We start from the raw sequence: 22,396 nt of genomic DNA, 5'->3' as shown, positions 1-22,396 counted from the left end.
CCTGCTGACAGTTCTTACAGGAGTATGTGAAACAAATCTTCCCATTTGTCTCCTTTTGGTTTAGCAGTGGTGATAAGTGCTCAAAGTGGCCGAAGTCCCGGGTGCTGTGAAAGAGGACCCTGATCCCAGCCTGCACTTTATATTTCAGCATTTCCCCAATTTGCTTCTCATCCCAAAACTCAAATGGCTCCTCTTGGCCTTGCCCTTTCATCTCCTTGGTGAACTCAGATTCAGCCTTCAAATCTCAGTGCAATCCCTTCTTTCAGAATGCTTTCCTCTTCTCCGATGGCCTCAAGGGTTTTGGGTGTCTCCCTGCTCTTACTACATTTTGGTACATTTGCTCTTATATATCTGTTAATCTTTCTCTCTAATTGAACTATGGGCTTCTTAGGACTAGGACGAGGTTATTCAGAGGCTACACACCCCCAGTATCTGACACAGGACATGGACAGAGGAAGTGCTCAAAGGATGTTTGTTGAATTGAATCTCATGCCATTTGGGGAAACTTCAAGTGAAAAAAATAATAGAAGTATCCGGCAGATTTTGGCCTACGTCATAAATGGGGATGCGGAAGGGATAAGAAGTGTCCATTGATACTTTTCTGTCTTGTTATCTTCCGGTGTAAAAACAGGAGTGGCTCGCCTTAAGTCACTCTCAGTGCCTTTGGGTGCTCAGCTCTCAGAGGAGATAACCAGCTCATTCTGCCAACCTCAGCAACTGTAGAGGCTCTGGAGTTTGGAAGGCACTGAGGAGGGGACAGAGGCCTCTGGGCAGGAGCTGGTGAGCACAGCCAGGGCTGTGTAGATGCTGTCTCTGTCCGCTGGCTACTGTGAAGGAGGGGCCGATGGGGAGTCTCCTGCCAGTAGGGGATGAAAGAAACAGTTAGTGGAGAACCCGCCTATTCTCTGAACTCAGCCCCCTGCAAACAATGCTCTGCTTGATACATTCTCTGCTCCTTTTCCAAGGGGAGGGAACATGGGTAGGCTGAGCTATGAAATCTTCCGGCCTGGACTTGAAAGGATCTGGACTGACTGTTCTAGGGGAGTTCACCTTATCAGGACTTTATTCGAGCAAGCCCCTGACCCAGATCCGTACAGTCTATTCACTGCATTTGGTGTACAACAGTGCGACAATATGGTCTACCACTGGCAGCATAAAAATATTCCAGGAGTGCTAAGAGTGTAAATACTTGGACCTCTCCCTCTCTAGAATCAGAATTCTCTACTACTAAATTCCCTCCCTACTAAATCAGAATTCCTGGGTGAGGCCCAGGAAGCTGTGTTTTAACAAGCTGTCCAGATGATTTTATGTATACTAAAATTTGGAAAGTACTGTTATATTGGACACACACACACATTCCTCCTCTGTCTCTGCCTCTCTCTTATACACGCATGAGTACACACACACACACACACACACACACACGAGCACACACAGAACTGCCTACAGCTTCTGCACTTGGTCATTTCCCTGCAGTTTCCCTCATTTCCCTGGATTTGTTTTTCTCCACTGTGGACCTTGTTCATTTCCTGCTGCTTCCAAGAGGTTGGGAAAGGAAAGAGAGAGAGAATGAAGGCAGGAGGGAGGGGGAAGGGGTCAGCTAAGGCAGTGGAGCTTTCAAGAATGCAAAGGAAAATGCTTGGTGACAATGTTCCTTTGTGAAGAGGTAGCTTTATATTGATGGAGCTGCAAGCCATTAGCCATCCAGGCGTTTTTTTTTTGCTGGAGTTGACCCGGTCATTCTCCAGGGCCAGATCGCCCTCTGCTGCTGACTGATAAATAATACTGTGCAGCTCTGGAGCTGCCAAGGAAAAGAGGAAGAGTCCCTGGGGCTGGGGTGGGAGAGAGGACGTGACTAAGGCCAAGAGGTCACAAAGTCACCACTTCAGGCAGCAGAAGAATCTTATTACAGTTTTGTTTGCAAGAAGGAAGAAGTAGCCGATTCAGTGGGTGTTTCCAGGACCCATCCAGCAAACGGTGGGGTTCTGCCAAGATCTCCACCGGCTCCCATGATTCCAAGCTCCCAGCTTGATCTGGCTCTGCAGCCAGTCACTCTTTCCCCATTACCTCACCTTGAAAAGAAGGGGTGCTTAAAATAGGAAGAGGGATTTAAAAAAAAGAGACAGAAGTTTTTGATGTGAAGGCATCCAGGGGCCGTTAGTCAAGGCTCAGACTTAAAAAAAAAAATCTCATTGTCTCAAAGTCTCTTTGTTCCCTTTGCCTCCGTGAAAGCCTTATGTCTTTCCATCTTTCTTCTCTTGCCAGGGAACACTTACCCTCCAGATGTGGAATCAGCCCCTCTTTATTGCCTCATTTTACTGCTGTTGGGAATTATGGTTCATAGGGGTCACTGGTGAAGAGAGCAAAGATTTGTTCCCAGAATAAAAGCTCAGGCACAGCAGTTGCTCCTGCCAACCACGAGGCAGTGACCCATTTCCTTCTGGTTCTTGTTTTGGCCACTTCCCAGCTCTTACTGGAGCTGGGCACCCGTGGGCCATCACCCCTGCATCCCCAACTCTTGGAACTTCTGCAGAGTATAGCACTCCTGCCAAGGAGTTACCATAAGGGTCAGGGCTGAAAAATTACTTAAATTGCCTTAAAGGGGCTACAATGCAGTGGAGGAAGGGAGGAGAAGGAGAGGGTGGGAGGTTGGGGAAATGAAGGGTGTGGGTGGGGAGCAGATAAGAGCAGCAGCCAAGGGTGTGAGGGCGATCTGGTTGTGACATCTGCCACCGCATTGATCACCAGGGTTGATTCGGCTGGTCTGGCTGGCTAGGCGGGTGTCCCCTTCCTCCCTCACTCCGTGTACGTCCCTCCTGAAGTTATGCGCTCGGTCGGTCGAAGAGGACGACCCTCCCTGATAGGGGAGGATTTTAATTTGATCAAGGGTATACAGGTAGCTGTGCTCCCCTGCTAGAACCTCCAAACACGGAGCAGCCAACATTTACAGAATGTTCTGGTTATGAAACACTCTGGCCTCTACCTAAAACATCCTCATGTCCAGAGTAAGTCTATTCAAGTGATGCCAAGCTGCTCAAGCAAAACACGTGTCTTAGATACAAAATTGGTTGTTTACTTGGTCTACATGGAACCAAATATCTGGATCTTAAGGTAACCACATTTAGACGATTTTATCTGTATGATTCCAGATATATGCTTGCTATCTATGTGTATTACAATCAAAGCACCTTAGACACTGCCTTGTGGTGATGGCGCTTGAAGGATAGTGTCATCTCTTGTTAGTGATCTACACGGTTGTCTTTATTGTGACCAGGGTTGCATCTCTGGAGCAATTCTGTGCCTGGAGTTGGACCAGAACTCCAGGTAGAAGGGACATAATCACAGACATTTTGGTTTGTGAGAGTGATCTGGTCTTTGCAAACACAGGCTGGTAGGGGGTTAAGGAGAAGAATGGTTAATAGAGGGTGTGATTTTTTTTAGCAGTGTATGGTGACGGACATTAACTAGGCTTACTGTGGTGATCATTTCGCAACATATACAAATATCGAATCACCATCATGTTGTACACTTGAAACAAATATAGTGTTATATATATGTCAATTACAGCTCAATAAAAAATAAAGGGTGTGAGTAGCTACCTACTCAGTGCAAAATGAAGATACGAGGCCTCTTGTTCAAAGATTATTGAGAATTTTAAGATGGTAACAGCAGAACATGAAATGTGGGTCCCTACAATTGTGAGCATGGGGGCCTGTGTGATTGCACAGGTCTAAGGCCCATGGAGCCAGCCATGGTAGAGGGTCCCCTTGACAGCGTGTGGACTAACAAATTCAAGGAGAAGTGCTACATCCCCTCCAGTTTAGGTTTCTCTCCACTGCAGTGTCATTCCTTCTGTGATGCTCAAGCCTTCTGTTGGACTTTTTTTGACACCCACTTGCTGGTCTTAACTGTACTTTGGGGAGAGAAGGGTGAAGCCTGTGTCCACGTGGGAGAGACACACCTTGGGGAGAACAGCAGCAGTGTCCAGTATCGGGGAGGAGCCTGTCGCCACGTGGCATCAGGTGGCCGTGGGCGTGTGGAGCAGCAGCAAACATAGCAAATGTACTGGGGGAGGAAACCTGCAACTGCCAGGATCATGATGGCTCTCTTCTGTGACTCCTTGCCACAAACAAACAAGAAAGAAAAGTGGGGATCCAATGAGAATCAGAAATCAGCTTCTTGCATTGCAGAGAAGATGGCATGGAGTCACTGCAATGTGTGCATTACAGAAGTGCGGCTTGACTCTGTAGTCTTGGGACACTTCGGGTTGCATCATCAGGCATAACTGGTATGACATGCCTTGTAGCCTGGGGTATTAATATCCTCTCATCTTTTAATTTTCCAAATCAAACTTGAGGCCCCAACTGCCTTTGGTGGCAGGAAGTCCAGTGTCTCCTTGGAGACCTTCCCATCACCCTTCCGAACTGTTGAAGACGGGGGACTTTTGTGGGTCTGTCCAGGCCCTTGCTCTGGAGGAGAAGCAGCATCAAGGAGAGCCTCCGACAGCGGAGATGATGTCTGATTGTTCACTGAGGTTGAGAAAGCAGTACGCTTCAAGTTCCACTTATTTCCTTCCCCTCCTGGGCAGAATCAGGGCTATATTTGTGGGTGATTGAGGAAATTACATCCTTCCTGACTTTTTTTCTCAGAATTGGGAAACCCTGATTAGCATTCAAAAGCTCACTTTTCATAGACATCAGTCAGTAAATGTCAAGACCTAGGCAACATACTCAGGAAATTTAATATTAAGAAATTTAATAAGATGTATTAAAATATGTATTCTAAAATCTGTTTAAAATAGTTTTTTTTTTATGTTTTCACTAGTTCAGTGGTCTTTTTTGTTGTTGTTTTCTTTGTAAGGAGGTTGGAGGTAATTAGGTTTTATTTATTTTTTGATGGAAGTACTGGGGATTGAACCCAGGGACTCTTACATGCTAAGCATGAGCTCTACCACTTGAGCTATACCCTACCCGCCTAAAATATGTATTTAAAGTGTTTATAATCTCAGTAATTAATATTGCTGTTTAAAACAAGAATTAATTGTTACTGTTTCTTCCTTCTAAGGAAGGTGACAAAATGCCAGTTGATAGGGAAATAAATCTGTCTTGGTCCCTGATCCCCCCAGGAGAAGGAGAAACAGAGCTTTCTAGGTGGCTCTGAGGGTTGGGCTCCAGGGAAAATGGTCACAGATTAGCAGAGCACAGTCACAAATCTAGCTTGGCAGAGCAGACCTGTTCTGAGTTAGCTGGTGGAGACATCAGTCGTTTGGCATAACAAAGTGAGGGGAAAACTGAGTTTGAGGGAGGTCAAAGGGTCTGAAAATTGGATAAGCAAGGGATTTTTGGGGAAGAAATGATGATCAAATTCAGTTTGTGGTGCTTGTGTTTCTGTAATGTAAATCCCTTCCTCTCCCCAAGTCTTCAGTAAAGTCTGCTATACACGTAAGTGCTTTGGGCCAGCAATTGATGAAATAACACATAATACTTGCTGTATCACACACTATTCTGAGTACTTTACATACACAAACTTATTTAATCCTCCTAATGATCTTATGAAATCAGCACTGTTATCTCATTTTTCTGGATGAAAAACTGAGGCACTGAGAGGGTAAGCAATTAGCCTAAAGTCACTCATGGTTATTTTGAAACATCACTGGATATCAACATACTTTTATTTCTTTAAATGCCAGTAATTCAAAAGTTTCCAAAAAATGTATACATCAAATAAGGATGAATTAATTTTAAGTTATCAAGTTTAAAATTAATGGAGAGATGTAACAAGGAGAAGTGTGGGCCAGGACTGATTTTTGTTGATTTGACTGTTCTCTCTTTTTCCTTCCCAACCTAAAGAAGCACTGAGGCCAACACTCTAGACGCTGCAGACACTGCAAGGTAAAAGGGGACTAGCGTAGCAAGTGTAAAGACACAAACAATAATACTGAGAAGAAATTGAAGTCAGAAGGAATAAGGAGACGGTAAATGAGCTTTTTAAATATGCTACTCCAAATCTCTCGCAATAAAATAATTTGTTGGTGGGATCATGGATCTACAAGCAATTTTCTATCTTTGAGTATAAAGTTATAAATATTTTTACTTTAAGAAATCCTTGAGGGTGGGGGTATAGCTCAGTGGTGGAGCACATGCTTACCATGCATAAAGTCATGGGTTCAAGCCCCAGGACCTCCATTAAAAAAAAAAAATCCTTGAGAAGCTGTGTTAAAACAAAAGGGTATCAGAAGGCTAAAAACACAAAAACATTATAAATTTCAGAAATGAGAAAAGGACAGATTCTAGAGCCAAGGTAGTAGGATGCCGATCACAAGAAAAAAAAATCCCAGGATAGTGTAACAACTAGTTATGTTGATATTTCATAAAGAAAGATGTTGACACTTGAAATGAATATGACTTTTCTCGGAATATTTCCTGTCAAATGTCTATATTTCATTTTATAATAAAGTTACTTGATGTGTAAATTAAGGCAATGCGATAGTTACTCTCTTGATTCTAGCAAGACATTTACAGAGTCCATTGACATCATTATGGAAATGATGAAAAACGTGACAAGACTCTAATATGGTGCAGTGGGTTGTGTGGGTTAAAGAGCTTGTGTCAATATAAACTGATTCAGGGCCTTGGGTCCTGTCCTCCTTGGTGTTTTCATCAGGGGCTTAAGAAGGTATTTTTATTAAGTCTGTGGATGACAAATTTGGGAGCAATATCTGATGAATTAGATAACAGCGTCAAGGTTCAAAAAGATCTTGTTATTTTGGAATAATTAATTACTCTGAACCAATAAGAGTATTATTATGTCCTACAGTAAAGTCTGGAATCAGACTGAACAGGTATGAGCTTTTGGATGAATGGTTCAAAAGAAAATCCTATGAAAAACCCTGGGGCGGGGGAGGGGGGTCTTCATTATTTTTAGTATGACTGCTAAAAACTAACAGACAAAAAATAAAAGAACTCTTCCCTGGGTGGCCATATCTGTAGCTCTGTGTATGGCTTGGTGTGTCATGCTTTAGAAGGGTCTTTAAAAAACTGGAGGATATTATTCAGTGGTGATAACACTGTGCAAGAGGGTTTAGGATGCATTTTTTCATTTAATTCTTGCAACAATCTTGTGTGATAGCTATTATTATCCTCATTTCACAAGTGAAGAAACTGGGGCATAAACATTTGCTCCACATCATACAGCTGTAATTTACCTTTGAACACAGGCAAACTTTCCCACCCATAGGCTGAGTCAGTTTGCACACTGCCCTTCAGAAGAATGAGCCAGGTCAGAATGGTCCTAAGTTAAACTGTGCCTTAACACAAGTAGTTAATGGGTCTGGGTGTGTATTTTCAAACATTTTTAGTTTCACGAGGGAAATGTGGCTCCACAAGGCATAATTTGGACAAATTAGGACAAAAAGGTTAATTAATATCTGCTATACATAAGGAAAGACTTTATAAGCATCAGAACTGTATAAAAATGGAATGAGCTACTAAAAAAAAAGAATAGTTGTGTGTGTGTGCGTGTGTGTGTGAGAGAGAGAGAGAGAGAGAGTCCAGGCTCTGGGTGCTGGAATACGGCAGTGACCAAAATTTCAGCCCTCAGGAAGTTTCTTGTCAGTGTTTCAAAAAGTTTCTTGCAAAGTGTATTCAAGATGGGTAGTAACTCTCTGGATTCCTCCCAGAAGTGAGGACATTTGAGTTGGGTTAGTACTAGGTGGGAGCATGGACTGGTAAAATCTAAGTTTACAATCAATTCAATGATTTTTATTTGTAAAAGTTTAGATAATTTGATGTTTAGAATTTTATAAAATGTTAGCTACACATACTAAAAGGAACACACGTTACCACTATCACAGTTGTTGCTGTTTTAACAGTAATTCAGGTTGCACTGATTTTATGTCTACACAGACTTGTACACAAACATTCAGAACAGTTTTATTTATAATAGAAAAAAACTGGAAATTGTCTCAAGTGTCCATCAATAATGAATGGATAAGCACACTGAGATACATCCATACCCTGGAGTATTACTTAGCACTAAAATGGAATGAAATATTGATGTACACAATAACATGATGAATCTCAAAATAATTATACTGCATGGAATAAGCTGGATAAAAAAAGAGTACATTTTGTGCTATTTAATTTATATAAAATTCTAGAATGTATAAACAAATCTATACTGACACAAGGCAGATCCGTGGTTGCCTGTGGACAGGGTTGGTGGGTGGGGAGGATGGGTTACAGAGGAGCATGAGGAAACTTCGGGGAGTAAGGGATGGTGCATTTTCTTGATTATGGTCACGCTGTCACAGGTGTAGACATGTGTTAAAACTCACCACGTTGTACAAAGATTTACTATATAGCACAGGGAATTATACCCATTATCTTATAATAGCCTATAATGGAATATAATCTTCAAAAATACTGTCTCACTGTGCTGTACACCCAAAACTGACATGGTATTGTAAATCAACTATACTTCAATTTTTAAAAAGACATTTAAGTCTGCATTAAAGAGAAATAACTCCTGAAAAAAATTCACCAAGTTGTACACTTCAACCACAGGCAGTTTATGGTATGTCAGTTACACTTCAGTAAAACTGAAATTAAGAAAAGAAAATGTGTGAAAGGAAATCCAGGAAACTATAAGCAGCAATTACCTCTAAAGTTAGAACTGGGGAGGGGATATTTAATTTCCCCCTTTTTGTGCTATTTAAATTTTTGTAAAACAATTAATAAAAAGAAACACAAAATGTTTTAAAAATAAAGCCATTCACCACTGCAACCTCCCCCTACCCAACAAAATCAGGCTGTTTTGAGCCCAGAAATTAATGGATTTGGAAAAACTTTTGAAAATGATTGCATGCAGGACAAAAAGGGCTGCCGTAAGGAGCTGTTTAGAAGTGGCCTAGTTACCGAGAGAGCAAATGCTGAGCTGTAAGCTCTCTCAAAGATTTCCTCACATTCCTCTTCCCTTGGGGTCGAAGTCACTGGGACTCAGCAGTAATCAGAGAATAGCATTCTGCTTCTCTGGGATTAAATTACAGGTCTTTAGGTTAAGAAATCTGGTTATCGTTCACTTTCAACAATGTGTACTTAGTACTTAGAACATGCAAAGGTCTAGGATGGGTACTAATCATCTTTGTTGTCACTTGTAATCATCATCACATTGTCACATTGCTAACCTGTGCAAGGCCCTCCATCAGAGGACTTTAGATGCAGTGTCTTGTTTAATTCCAACAGTCATTCACGATATGGATATTACTTTTTTTCATTTTCCTATTGATGTATAGTCAGTTTACAATGTTGTGTCAATTTCTGGTGTACAGCATAATAATTCAGTCATATACATACATACGTATATTCTTTTTCATATTCTTTTTCATTTTCATTATAGGTTACTACAAGATATTGAATATAGTTCTCTGTGCTATACAGTATAAACTTTATTTAAATCCTTATTTTACAGATGAGAAATTGAGGCAAAGAGAAGTTAAGTATCTTACTCAAGGTAATAGAGCTAATAAATGGTAGGGCTGGGATTTTAAACTAGGCAGCCTTCTTCCAGAACCAGTTTACTTAAAGCCATCACTTTATACTGCCTCTTTAGGATTGCTGAAATGAAAAAGATAGAGGCCCTGCTCCTGAGGCAACCACAGTCTAGTGGGGGAGACTGGCACAGAGACACATGGACCCTAGCATGTGAGAAGCACTATGGTGAAGGTGTGTGCACAGTGTCATGAAAGGACCAAGGAAGGGCCCCTGTCCTGCCTCTAGAAAATGGAGAAAGTGGTACTTGAGCTGGACCTTGAAGAATAGGTGGGAATTTGCCACATAGAAAAGGGGGAAAGAGTATGGCAGACAAAGGAAACTACACCTGCATAAGGTGCTGGAGAATGAAACAGGAGAACATATCAGATTTGGAGAAAAGCAAGTAGTTTGATGAGAGAATTGGGTGGTACTGTAGGAGATGAGAATGGAGGCAGCTTGTAAGGGGCCCTGTGGGTGCTGAAGAGCCACGGAAAGTGTGTGAGCAGAGGAACAAGGTCAGAGCTGTGGCGATGATGCTGGTGTAACTGCATCTCAACAGCTTAACAGGGAGAAACTAAGACTTTTGCCAAAAATTGAAGAGACCCTGAGCTGAAACTGGTTATGATTTTGAAAGAAGAGAAGTTCCTGCTCTGTTTATTGTTTATTTGCTTTTGCTTAGGGAAGTCAACCTTGGGCTGTCGGTTCTAGAAAGAGCAGGAAGAGGCTCTAGCCAAATACTTGCTGTTTTCCTGGGAAAAAGAAAGAAACACTGGCCATCCCTTGTCCGTTATTGTTGCGACCTACATAGGAAATACTTGACTGGGGTGCTTTCAGTTGCAACTAACAGAAAAATAGACTTGAGTGAGGAATTTATCAGCTCATGATGTTAGGAAGTCCAGAGGCAACTAGCTTAGAAGAAGCTTGATCTAGCAGCAAAACGGTATCTTTCTTTCTCCTCTACTGTCTTCTTTGGTAAAGCTGACTCCCTTTGGAGTCCTGGGATGGCTAAAAACAGTTCCCAGGGCTACCTGCTTTCTCATTCACATTCAGCAGGAAAGGCAGCATCTTTGTCCCAGTATTCCCAACAGCAGTGCTGAGAGTCACCCTGATTACAACAGCTTTGATCACATGCACATTTCAAACTAGAGGCAGTGGATAAAATACAATTGCTGCCTTTGCCTTCAGGAGTCTCCTTTTTGACCTCTGAAGTCAGGGAAGGAGTTAGCTTCCCTAGGACTACACAGATCTCCCAGCATAAAACAGGACTCCTGGGAAAGTGAAAAGGGGTCAAGCAACAACCATCCTCTAAAGTCAGGTGTCAGAGATTCAGAGGACTCACTCAGTGAAAGCCTTGATTTTCATAACACCTCTTTCATTGAGTCTTAGTAGCCCCCGAACTTTACACTCACAGGCAGCCTCTGTGTAATCCAGTGATTCTGAACACCTTCAGAGATTCTGATTTCATCCTGGACATCAGTGTTTTGTTTTTTATCTCACCAGATGATTCTAGCAGACAGCCAGGGCAGCAGCAGAGAACCACTATGTTAATCTTTTTTTTCCCACTTCTTCAGTTATAGGCTTAGTTTCATGTAGAGCTGAACTATGTTGAATCTAAACATATAAGAAGACTATAGGCAAAAATATAATAAAAATTATCAATAACTACACTTACTGAGACTTATGTGTTCTTGGCATATTGCAACGTGTTTTACATGCATTATTTCATTCCATCCACTTGATAATAATCTTATGAGACAGAGAATTTTATCTCTTTTTCACAGATGAGAAACCCAAACCCAGAGAACTTTATTTGGTAGTCCAAGGACACTTATCTAGTATGTAATTACAGTAGGACTTGAACTCAGGTGTATCTGGCTCCAAAATTCCATGCACTTAACCCTTATTATACATTGTTTGTTCCAGAATCATGACTGTAAGAGATGCCATTTATTTTTGGTTCCTTTCCTAACCTATTTTTAGTCTCTGACATACTCTTTTTCTTCCAGTTTTACTGAGATGTAATTGATATATAGCACTACATAAGTTTAAGCTTACAGCATAATGATTTGACTTACATCATTAAGTGATTATCACAAGAAATTTAGTGAACATCCATTATCTCATATAGGTACAAAATTGAAGAAATAGAAAAATAAAATTTTTTCTTCTTTTGATGAGAACTCAGGATTTACTCCCTCAACAACTTTCACATATAACATACAGCAGTGTTAATTCTATTTGTCGTGTTGTAGTCCCTGACTTTTGTCAGGGATTTGTCAGAACCTGCAAATGACATTTAGGTGGGGTTCTGTTTTTAAACTACCTCTTAGCGTCTGCTGCACAACCTACCACATTTTATGTACATTATATTATACACACAGAGATTACATCTAGTCTATATCTGTTGGTATAAAATGGGGTGTAATCTAAATATGTGTTCACAAATTACGCACTGTGTACTTAGTGTTTATACACACACACACACACCTATATTTTACACACATATAAAATTTGTGGCTGTAGTATAAAGGGGAGGACACTGATTTAGATTCCATTTTGACTTTTAGCACTGTGACCTTGGGCAAGTCACCCAAATGTGTTAGTGTATTTTTTATCATCTCTAAAATGGGGAGATAATGCCTACTTTTTCTAACTGCATTATTATTTGAGGGTCAAATGAGGTTCCAAACCTAGCAGGGAGTCATGACATACATTTTTTTGCTGGCTAAGGAGCTCTGCGTTTGGACTCTAGTAAATATATATGATGTGTTGGCATCACCTTTTATAGAGTATTATTGCATCTCTGTGTACCCGGTTGATGGGCCATAAATCCCCCCAGCCTTGTTTTCTCACCTATTGACAGACCTTTGGAATTCTGTGTAGTGTGCATGGGTCAGAGGTTGTGAATTTAAAAGAAATAGGCCAAAGGACAGAAGGAAAGGGAAAGAGTGGGAGAGGGTTTTCTTTTTATGATTTACATACTAGCTTTTTTTTTTTTTAACTACAAAACAAGTCACTGTTGGCTAGGATGGGAAGAAATGTGCCCTTTTATACACTGTTGGTGGGAATGTAAGTTGGTATAAAATTCTGGAGAGCTATGTATCAAATTGAAGATCAACATATTAATGCCATTTTGTGTTAGATAATAACAAATTTAAAAAGGAAGCTCATGGTTAACTCAAAGATTTAGCTGAAAAGATAAGCAAATAGCAGTGGTTATGGTGAGTATCTGAGAGGGGAAGTTTCACTTTTCACTTTCTGTTCTTCTGTCTGGTTTGAATTTGCCTACGAGCATTTCTTACTCTTTGCAGAATACGAAGGAAGGCCGGAGCAGAGGACAGCTAGATATGCACACATCAGCTGTGTTCCTGTGTCTTTATTCCTTGGTTCCTCTCTGCAAAGCAGGCCCACAGCCCCAGGAGGGCACTGACCCTCCTGCCTGCCATGCCCTCCTCGTGTTGTTTTGCGGTCCATTACCAGCTGCTTAAGCAGCAGTTTCCCAGTGGCTGGTCAGCTGGAACTACTTCAGGAGGACAAACAGGAAGGACACAGCTGCCGCTGCAGATCACCCCACTGGCCTCACTGACAGAAAAACAATTTTTTCTTTTAAATCCTAAAATGTTGAGGGAAACTTCATGCCATTAACAACTCCCTCAAGCCTCTGCCTGGAGAGGGGACTGAGCCAGATTTAGGATGCCCTTGCAGTTGCATCCATTAGAAGCGTCTAGCCCCAGGTCTGGGCAATTTCTCCTCCACGCTTGCTGAGTTCCAGCTTCAGTTCCACAGGCTAAATCTCATGACAATCCTGATCCTCGCTATCAAACGGAGCTTCTTCTGTAGAAAAGTAAACCGTCTCACTCACTACTGCAGCTAGCCTTCTCCTATGCAAGACGCCTGCAGGGGCTCAGGGCAAAGAGAGAAGAGAGGCAGTGAACTAAGGAAGGACTCACTCAGGTAGGAGAGCAAATCCCTGCTCTGACCCTTCCTAGTTGTGTGGCCTTAGGCAAATTACTTTACCTCTCTGAGTTTAAATTTCCTCATCTGTAAAACAGGGACCATAAACCAGCTGCCGGTAGGGTTGAAGATGCTGCTCCCTACAGAGGGTTTAACACTCACGGCCCCTACGTGGAGGAACGCTCACGAAGGGCACCAGTTCTGTTCCCTTGGAGCCTCATTTCCTACCAGTTTCCACAAGGGCCGCAGTTAAGGGTTTGGGTTCTGTTACTTACTGCAAGTGTGACTTTGGGCAGACCTCCCTGGGTCTCAGGTTTCTCGTGGGCAAAAAGAATAGAAGGTGTCCTGTCTCATATGGATCTAGTGAAGATTAACTGAGACAAAGCTCATAAAACAATAAAGGGCCTAGTATGTAGGCATTCAGGAAATGGGGATGTTACAACTTGCTGATGAAAAATTAGCCTGTTGCCTATGAAAAATACGAGTGTTGTAAAACCATTCTCCAAATCCCTGCCTGCCCACTCCCCCAAGCACTTGGAAAGTGAGCTGTTGGCTCCAGTCTGAAATCGTGTCCTGAACTCCTGTGCTGTAGATGTTCCTGTCTTCCTCCCCTGCCTTCTCACTCATCCAGTTTCTCTTTCTCTCCCTGCGTAAGCTGCTCATTAGTCCAATTAATAAACTGTTGCTGTCATTTCAGTTCAGCCCCCGGGAGCAGGGTCCCTTGTGGGTGCACATTACGCTGGGGAAGTGAGGGGCGGGGGGGGGGGGGCGCTGCAGGGACATCCTCATTTCTACGGGGGGTAGAACAAGGAAGCAGAGTTGGCAGCAGATGGACCACTGTGGGCCCCAGCCTTTCGGTGCATCATCAGGATAATCAGTGAGCACTTCATTAAACAGAGTGCGAGTCCGGCTGTTTGGCAGAGACCCAGGGTCCCATTCAGGGACTGGAAGATTCTGGCCCAAAGATAATGACCAGCTGGAAGCCACTGGCTTTCTTCTGTGCACTGGCCTTTGGCTCCCCCTTGGGCATGCGCGCGGGCGCGCGCGCGCGCGCACACACACACACACACACACACACACACAGGTATGCACACAAGTGCCCTGGGCTTTTAGTCAGCTAAAGAGTTTGTGGGTACATTCCAGGCCTGGAAGGCTGGTGAACAGAGTGGAGCTGGAGGGCCCAGAAACGCACGACTGCTCCTGCTGATTGCTGGGAATCGCTTCACCCCGAGGTTCCCAAGAGCCCATTAAACCATCACATGTGCCGCATCCAGACTGAGAGTGGGTTCCCTCCCAACCTGAGAAGGATAAAGGAGCAGGCCTGGGAAGTCGCCCAGCTCGCTGAAAACATGAAGATGGACTAACAAGTTCGCTCAGAAGCTCAAGCAGCCCAGGGGCGGCTGGCTTGTTGGCTATACAATGGAGTCAGCGTTTTCAACCCCTTCCCCCCATCAGGGTGTGACCCTGGAGTTTATGCTGAGGATGGAGGAGGTGGGGCAGTGGGGGAGGGTGGGGGTGGGTGATGACGGTGAGGAGGCATGTTTTGATGGGAAATCAGCCCAGTTACTTCCTCAACCGGTTACATCATATGTACCTGTTCAGGCATATATTTAGGGGAAAGGGAATTCAAATCACACTCATTCCACTGACACCTGGCTCCTACCGGCTGCACTGTCAGCAGCCCTATTCGCCACCTAGAATTATGGGCTTCTATGCTGGCCTCAGCCCAAGGTGAATGTTTGCCTCATTTTCTTTCACTACTTTGTCTCCTAATTCCCCAGAACCACAAAAACACATATGCTGTGTATAATAGACTTCACTGTTGGTTTCCAAGTGTGGTCCGTGGATCAGCTATTTCAGCAGGACCTGGGAACTTGTTAGAAATGCAGATTCTCAAGTGTCACCCCACACCTGCTGAATTAGGAGCTCTGGGGGGTTCTGTATTAACTAGCCCTTCAAGTGATTCTGATACTTGTTGAAACTCAAGAACCATTGCTGTATGTTTAGGTATAACTTGAAATAAAGCACAATGTAGGGAAGGAGACTAAATTAAAGCAGAATTGTAAATAGGACTGTTTGTAAGTCTACAAGAGTACAGAAAGGGTTTTCCATGCAGTTTTGCTTCCCTTTCTGGAGGCCCACGTGCAGGGGACGATTTCTTCCTGTATAAAGATAATCTAAAGCATGTGCTTACACACACGCGCGCGCGCGCACACACACATACACACACACAAGCCCATACCACACCTTCTCTCCATAGAGGCCCCAACATTCTTGAATTTGGTGTTTATTATCCACATGCATGTTTTTACTACATATTTACTAGATAATATTTTTGGCATATTTTAAACTTTGTGTATTTTGGACAGACTGTACATATTTATTGGCAGTTTTCTTTCTTTCATTTGGATTAGGATTAAAGATTTATCTTTGGTGCTATTACATCTCTGTATTTTCTTGTTGATGAATGTTTAGGTTGCTTCCAATTTTCAGCTGTTAAAAATAATGCTGCAATTAACACTCATGTATCTGTCCCTTCCCACCAATGTACAAGAATTTCTCTAGAATATATACCAAGGAATGGAATTACAGGATCATAGTGATGTGTATCTTCAAATTTATTAGATCTTTCAAAGTTATTCTCCAAAGTGGTTGTATTGATTAAGCTGCTACAAAAACAATTTACCAAAGTTCCTGTTACTCATGCCAAATACGATATAGTAAGACTTTAATATTTTTGTTATATTTGCCAATATTTGTCTGTAAATGGTATTTTTTGTAGTTTTAATTTGCATTTATCTGATTATCTGATTGTTTAAAGTTGAGCTTTTTTATATGTTTATTTGACCAGTTGGTTTCTTTTGTTATTTCATGTTTATTTCATTTGTCTGTTTTTCTGTTAGGTTATCTTTTCACCACTGATCTGAAGAATTTTTTTTGTACTCTGGATATGCATTATAAATATCTCCTTTCAATCACAGCTTGTATTTTCACATTTTTATGGTATTTTGTGGGATAGACATTTTTCATTTTAGTGTTGTCAAATTTATCAACATTTTCCCATCTAGTTGGTGTTCTTTGAGTCGTGGTTGCAAAATACTTCTGTGTTAGTAGTGAAGATGGAGATGCTGTAACAAAGAGCCCTAAAATACAGTGGTTTAAAGAACAGAGACATCTGTTTATCTCTGACAAAAAAGTCCAGAGGTGACTAGTCCTCAATGTTGAGGTGGTTTTATGTACATATGCAATCAGGGACCCAGGTCATGCTATCTCATGGGTTTGCCATCCTCTTGGGCATATTACTATCTCGTAGTAAGAGCCACTGCCATATTTACATTCCAACCAGCAGGAAAGGGAAGGAGAGCGTGGACCTAGTGTCAAGTCCCAGAGCTGCAAGGGGTACCCATCACTTCTGCTCACATCCCATTGTGAGAACTTAATTCTATTCCTAGGCCCATCTGCGGGGGAGACTGGGAAATGTTGATTGTCATGGAGGAACGGAAGAACGGATTTTGTGGGCAGGGAGTAGTTTCTCTTACACCCCCTCTACCCTGAGGTCTTTATTCTATTAGGGTTTTATTTTCATTATAGTGTGAGTTAAGGGTCTAATTTTTGTTTTTTTCTTATGAATATTTGTTGATTAAGCCATCCATTTCTTACTGCTTTGTAATGTGACCTGTGTCTTATATCAGGTTTCCTTGTGTGCATGCCTTGATTTTTAGATTTTTCATTCTCTTCTGTTCTGTCTATTTGTTTATCCCTATAAATAATTTCTTAACAACTTGGGTGTTATTGTTAAGTCTTATTATGTGGAAGGGTAGGTCCCTTAACTTATTTAGTTTTTATGAAAATAGTCTCTTTGCTCTTCTTTATAGTTTTAGAATCAACTTGTCAATTTCCATTACGTACTTTATTAGAATTGCATTGTACTTTTGGATGAATTTTGACAGACTTGTCATTTTTTACCTCTTTATAATGAAATATATATAAAAATGTAAAAAAAAAACAACCCAGAAATCTACAGTTTGGTTGTAAAGCAAAACCCATGTAACCACTACCCAGGTCAAGAAACAGAATACTGACTGAAAAATTGTGCTGAACACTGGAATTTGACACAACACTGTAAAATGATTATGAATCAATAAAAAATGTAAAAAAAAAATAAAATTTTTTTTGAATTGTAAAAAAAAAAAAAAGAAAGAAAGAAACAGAATACTGCTGGAACTCCAAAAGTCCCTGAATATTCCTTGCCAATCACAATCATCCTCCTCTTCTGTAGAGGTAACCACTTTTAGCTTTTATAGGAATAATTTCCTTGCTTTTCTTTATGATTCTACTGCCTATGTGTGCATCTCTAAATAAATTAGTTTTCCTTGTTTTTAAGCTTCGATATGAAAAGAATAATATAGTATGCACTCTTGTGATTTGGATTTTTGGCTCGACATTATGTTAGGGTTTCTTCTAGTTTTTGGCAATTATAATAATGCTGCTATCAACACTTTGGTACATGTATCTAGGTGCATAAGCACACCCATCTCTAAGGTGTATACCTCAAAGTGGAATTGCTAGATCATGGCATGTGTACATCTTCAGCTTTATTAGGAATTGAGATCATGTTTTCCAAAGTGGTTATGTTAATTCCCATTCATGCTAGCCTTTGATGAGATGCTTCATTGTTCCACTTCTTACCAACACTTGGGATTGTCAGGTTTTATAATTTTTGTCAGTCTGATGTGTGTAGTGGTATTTCACTGCGGTTTTATTATTCCATTTCTTTGACAAATGATGAGATTGAGCAATGCTTCACATGCTTTTTGGCTAACTGTATTTTTTCTCTTTTGAAGTACATATTAAAATCTTATGCCCATTTTTCTTTTGGGTTTTTAGCCTTTATCTTGTTGATTTGTAGGAATTTTTTGCAAATTCTGGATACTTTGTTGGTTATGAATGTTGCAAATATCTTTCTATGGTGTCTTTTGTGAATTAAAATTTATTTTAATGTATTCAAATTTATTGTTCTTTTATTTATGGTTAACTATTTTTTCCATTTAAGATATCCTTTTGTACTTCAATGTGAAAAAGATAGTCTTTACTATTCTCTTCTAAAATCTTCATGATTTTGCCCTTCATTTTTAGGTCTTGAATTGACTTTTGTATATGTTGTGAAAAAAGATCCAACTTCATTTTTCTCCATATAATTATCTAATGATCCCAGCACCGCTTATTGAAAAGTCTGTCCTTTCTCCGCTGATCTGAAGTTTCACCTACGTCATAAATCAAGTGCTCAATCAAGTCTGTGTTATGTACCAAAAGTCTATTTAACTTTCCTAGTGGCAATACTACACTTTATTTTTTAAGTTGAGGTATAGTTGATGTACAATATTCTATGAGTTTTGGATGTACAACATAGTGACTTACAGTATTTAAAGGTTATATTCCATTTATAGTTATTATATAATATTGGCTATATTCTCTGTAGTGTATAATAGACCCTTGTAGCTTAGTTTATTTTGTACCTAGTTGTGTGCACCTCTTAATCATCTACCTGCCCCTGCCCACTTCCCTCTCCCTACTGGTAACCAGTAGTTTGTTCTCTATATCTGTGAGTCTTCCTTTTTTGTTATATTCACTAGTTTGTTTTATTTTTTAGTTTCCACATATACAGTATTTGTCTTTCTCTGCCTGACTTATTTCACTTAGCCCAGTACCCTTCAAGTCCATCCATGTTGTTGCAAATGACAAAATTTCATTCTTTTTTAGTGACTGAGTAGTATTCCATTATGGGTGTGCGTGTGTGTGTGTGTGTGTATCTTCTTTATCCATTCATATTTTAATGGGTACTTAGGTTACTTCCACATCTTGGCAATTGTAAATAGTGCTGTTATGAACATTGGGGTGCATGTATATTTCTGAATTAATATTACACTTTTTTTAAACTTTTTTTATTGAGTAATAGTCATTTTACAATGTTGTGATTATACTCTTAAATTAGTATAACTTTTAAAACCTATCTTGATATCTGGTAAAGCAAGTTCTACATTTTATTTCTCTCCAAGAAAAAAAAATTATTTTCCCCTTGCAATACCAGTATATTTGGGACTTTTATTGGGATTGCATTAAATCTACAAATCAACCTGGGGGAATTGACATCTTTGTAATAATGATTCTTTCAGTCTAAAAGCACGGCTAAACTTTCCATCTACTTAGGCCTTTTAAAAATACTTTTCAATAATGTTTTATAATGTTCTCTATACATTTTTTCTCTTGCATTTCTTTGTTTGATCTAGGTATCTTTTAGTTTCTCTTAAGAATCTTTTAGTTTTTACTGCTATTACATATGCTGTCTTTTAGAAATTATATTTTATTATTGCTACTTATCTGAATAACATTGATTTTAGTATGTTGATCTTGTAGTCACACCTTGTTGAACCTTTCTACTAGTTCCAATAGTTTACTTGAAGATTTTTTTGATTTTTTTCTTCAGACAATCATTTCCAGTGTAAAGGTAGTTTTGTTTTTTCCTTTGAAATTCTCATATCTTTATACTGGCACAGTAACAGACATAGATCAATCAGACAGAACAGAGAGCCAGAAATAAATCCATGCACTTATGGTCAATTAATCTACGACAAAGGAGGCAAGGATACACAATGGAGAAGAGACAGTCTCTTTTAAGTGGTGCTGGGAAAACTGGACAGTTACATGTACAAGAATGAGATTAGAACATTTCCTTTCACCACATACAAAAATAAACTCAAAATGGATTAAAGACCTTAATGTTTGACCTTAAACAATAAAACATAGGCAGAACATAGAACATTGAACATAGGACACTCTTTGACATAAATCGTTGCTGTATTTTGGGGGGACTTGTCTCCAAAGGCAAAAGGAATAAAAGCAAAAATAAACAAATGGGGTCTAATTAAACTTAAAAGCTTTTGCACGGCAAAGGAAACCCATCAAAAAAGCAAAAAGCCAACCTACTGAATGGGAGAAAATATTAGCAAATGATGTTACTGACAAGGGGTTAATATCCAAAATATATAAACAGCTCATACAGCTCAAATTATCAAAAAAACCAAACAACCCAATCAAAAAATGGGCTGAAGATCTGAATAGAAATTTTCCCAAAGACGACATACAGAGGGCCAACAGGCACTTGAAAAGATGCTTAACATCGCTAATCATCAGAGAAATGCAAATCAGAACCACACTGAGGTATCACCTCATTGTCTCTCATATATATGAGAGATAATGGGAGAGGGACAAGCTAAATTTTAAGGGAGTGGTGTTTATACACAGGTCTGGAACAGGGGATCCAAAGTGAGCGGTTTTCTTTAGGAATCTGGAGCTGAGTTATCTCTGCTTATGGGTTACATTTAACTCTAAAAATTCTGGCCAGGTACTTTGGCACCCAAGGATTAATTAATTAGGCAATGAAAATAAAAACTCTTTATTCCATTTTTATTGAGAAATAGATCACTAAACTCTTTATTAAAAACATGTATTTGCTAAATCTAGTTGGATTTATGGAGGCTTATGCTATGATTCTCTTTATTGCTATGTATATTGAGATTTTTCATACAAAGAAAGTGTTAAAGAAAAATTTTTAGGGAACTTTATCAAGTACAATGTAAAATAATCTCATTGTCTAGTCACTTATCAAACATTTATTGAATGTTTGATATTATGTGCCAGGTACTATGCTAGTCTCTATGGGAGTACAAAGATATATAAGGTACATAGTGCTATCAAAATCGTAAAAAATAATGTGCAGGAGGAATTAAGAGCTGGGGGGACTCCAGCTGGTGTTACCTGCACCACTTACTGGGGAAGACACAGGGTAGAGAGCAGGAATTTCTGATGGACCCATAGAGAAGCTTTGAAACTATAATACAGAGAGGTACTAAGATGCTCCCCCTCCCCTTTGTGGGGCCCCTGCCTGTGCCCAGTTTCTTGGTGGAAGTTATCAAGTATTCTTAACAGCCAGGGTAAGGAGGCTAAGAGTACGTTTCACTCTACTGTTTTGGATTTAAAAGTTCAGTTTGGATTGGAGCATTAGTTATGTCCTTGATTCCAAGAAATATTTCAGTATTAAGAAATGGAAAAATGTTTTTTAAAAGCATAATTGTAACTCCAAACTTGCCATGGAAAAATTGATTTCAGTTACTTTATAGGACAACCCTATGACCTAGGCATTATTCTTTTTAAACTGTTCAGGTTTTTAATTTACAAGAGTCAGACAACCCATAGTAATGCCAGCTTGCCTGTTTCTCGCTAAGGTAGTTTAACCTCTCTGGGCTTGTTTCCTCGTCAACAACTGTTCTGTCAATTGTTGGGTCGTTGAGGGATCAAACAGTGTTAAGAGATGCGAATGCTCTTTGAAAAGTATAAAAACACTACGGTAATTAAACTACCACTATTATTCTGAAAGTCTTATTCATAATCTTGAATATAATATATGTCTGAGTGAACATAAGGTGGCCAGACTTCACTTTTTCAGGTATTCCATAGCCTCTGCTTCAGGATACATAAAAAAATTCCTCATACCCAGCATTCACTTTGTTGACTGTTCAACACCCTCCTTAATTACACGTCCCGCTTGCTTTTCTGACAGTGAGTGTACATACAGAACAGCATTCTCCAAACTAGAGGAGAGAAAAGTATTTTCTTAAAGACATGCCTTGCAAGTGGGGTCCCATTTATTGAACTCCAAGCTAGAATAGAAGCTGGAGGTATACAGATGAATAAACAGGGACTCTGCCTTCAGGAGCTTATGAGTCCATCAACTGATACCGGTAACGTGCTTCCCGTTAGGAGAGCGGGAGTTGCCCCCCACTTGCAGGACTGCAGGAGTCGAAGACCAGCAGGAGAGCGCAGAGGAGGCCCAGCTTGGCACTGGAGGCCCAGTG

The 22,396-nt window shown here is 40.3% G+C and overlaps 1 long non-coding RNA gene across 1 annotated transcript in view; it reads left to right on the top strand.

The window, feature by feature from the left end:
* The window catches only part of LOC140698251 (uncharacterized), a 64,448-nt gene extending 49,593 nt beyond the window's left edge, over positions 1 to 14,855 (top strand). Inside the window, exons 3-4 of the long non-coding RNA XR_012075899.1 lie at positions 12,842 to 13,484; positions 14,628 to 14,855. This is a non-coding gene — a long non-coding RNA (uncharacterized lncRNA). The remainder of the gene's footprint in view (positions 1 to 12,841; positions 13,485 to 14,627) is intronic.
* The last annotated feature ends 7,541 nt before the right edge of the window (positions 14,856 to 22,396 follow it).

The sequence above is a fragment of the Vicugna pacos genome, chromosome 9, assembly GCF_048564905.1.
Source record: "Vicugna pacos chromosome 9, VicPac4, whole genome shotgun sequence".
Lineage (NCBI taxonomy): Eukaryota > Metazoa > Chordata > Mammalia > Artiodactyla > Camelidae > Vicugna > Vicugna pacos.
The sequence above is the reverse complement of the archived record's forward strand: the minus strand, read 5'-3'. Positions and strand labels throughout refer to the sequence as shown.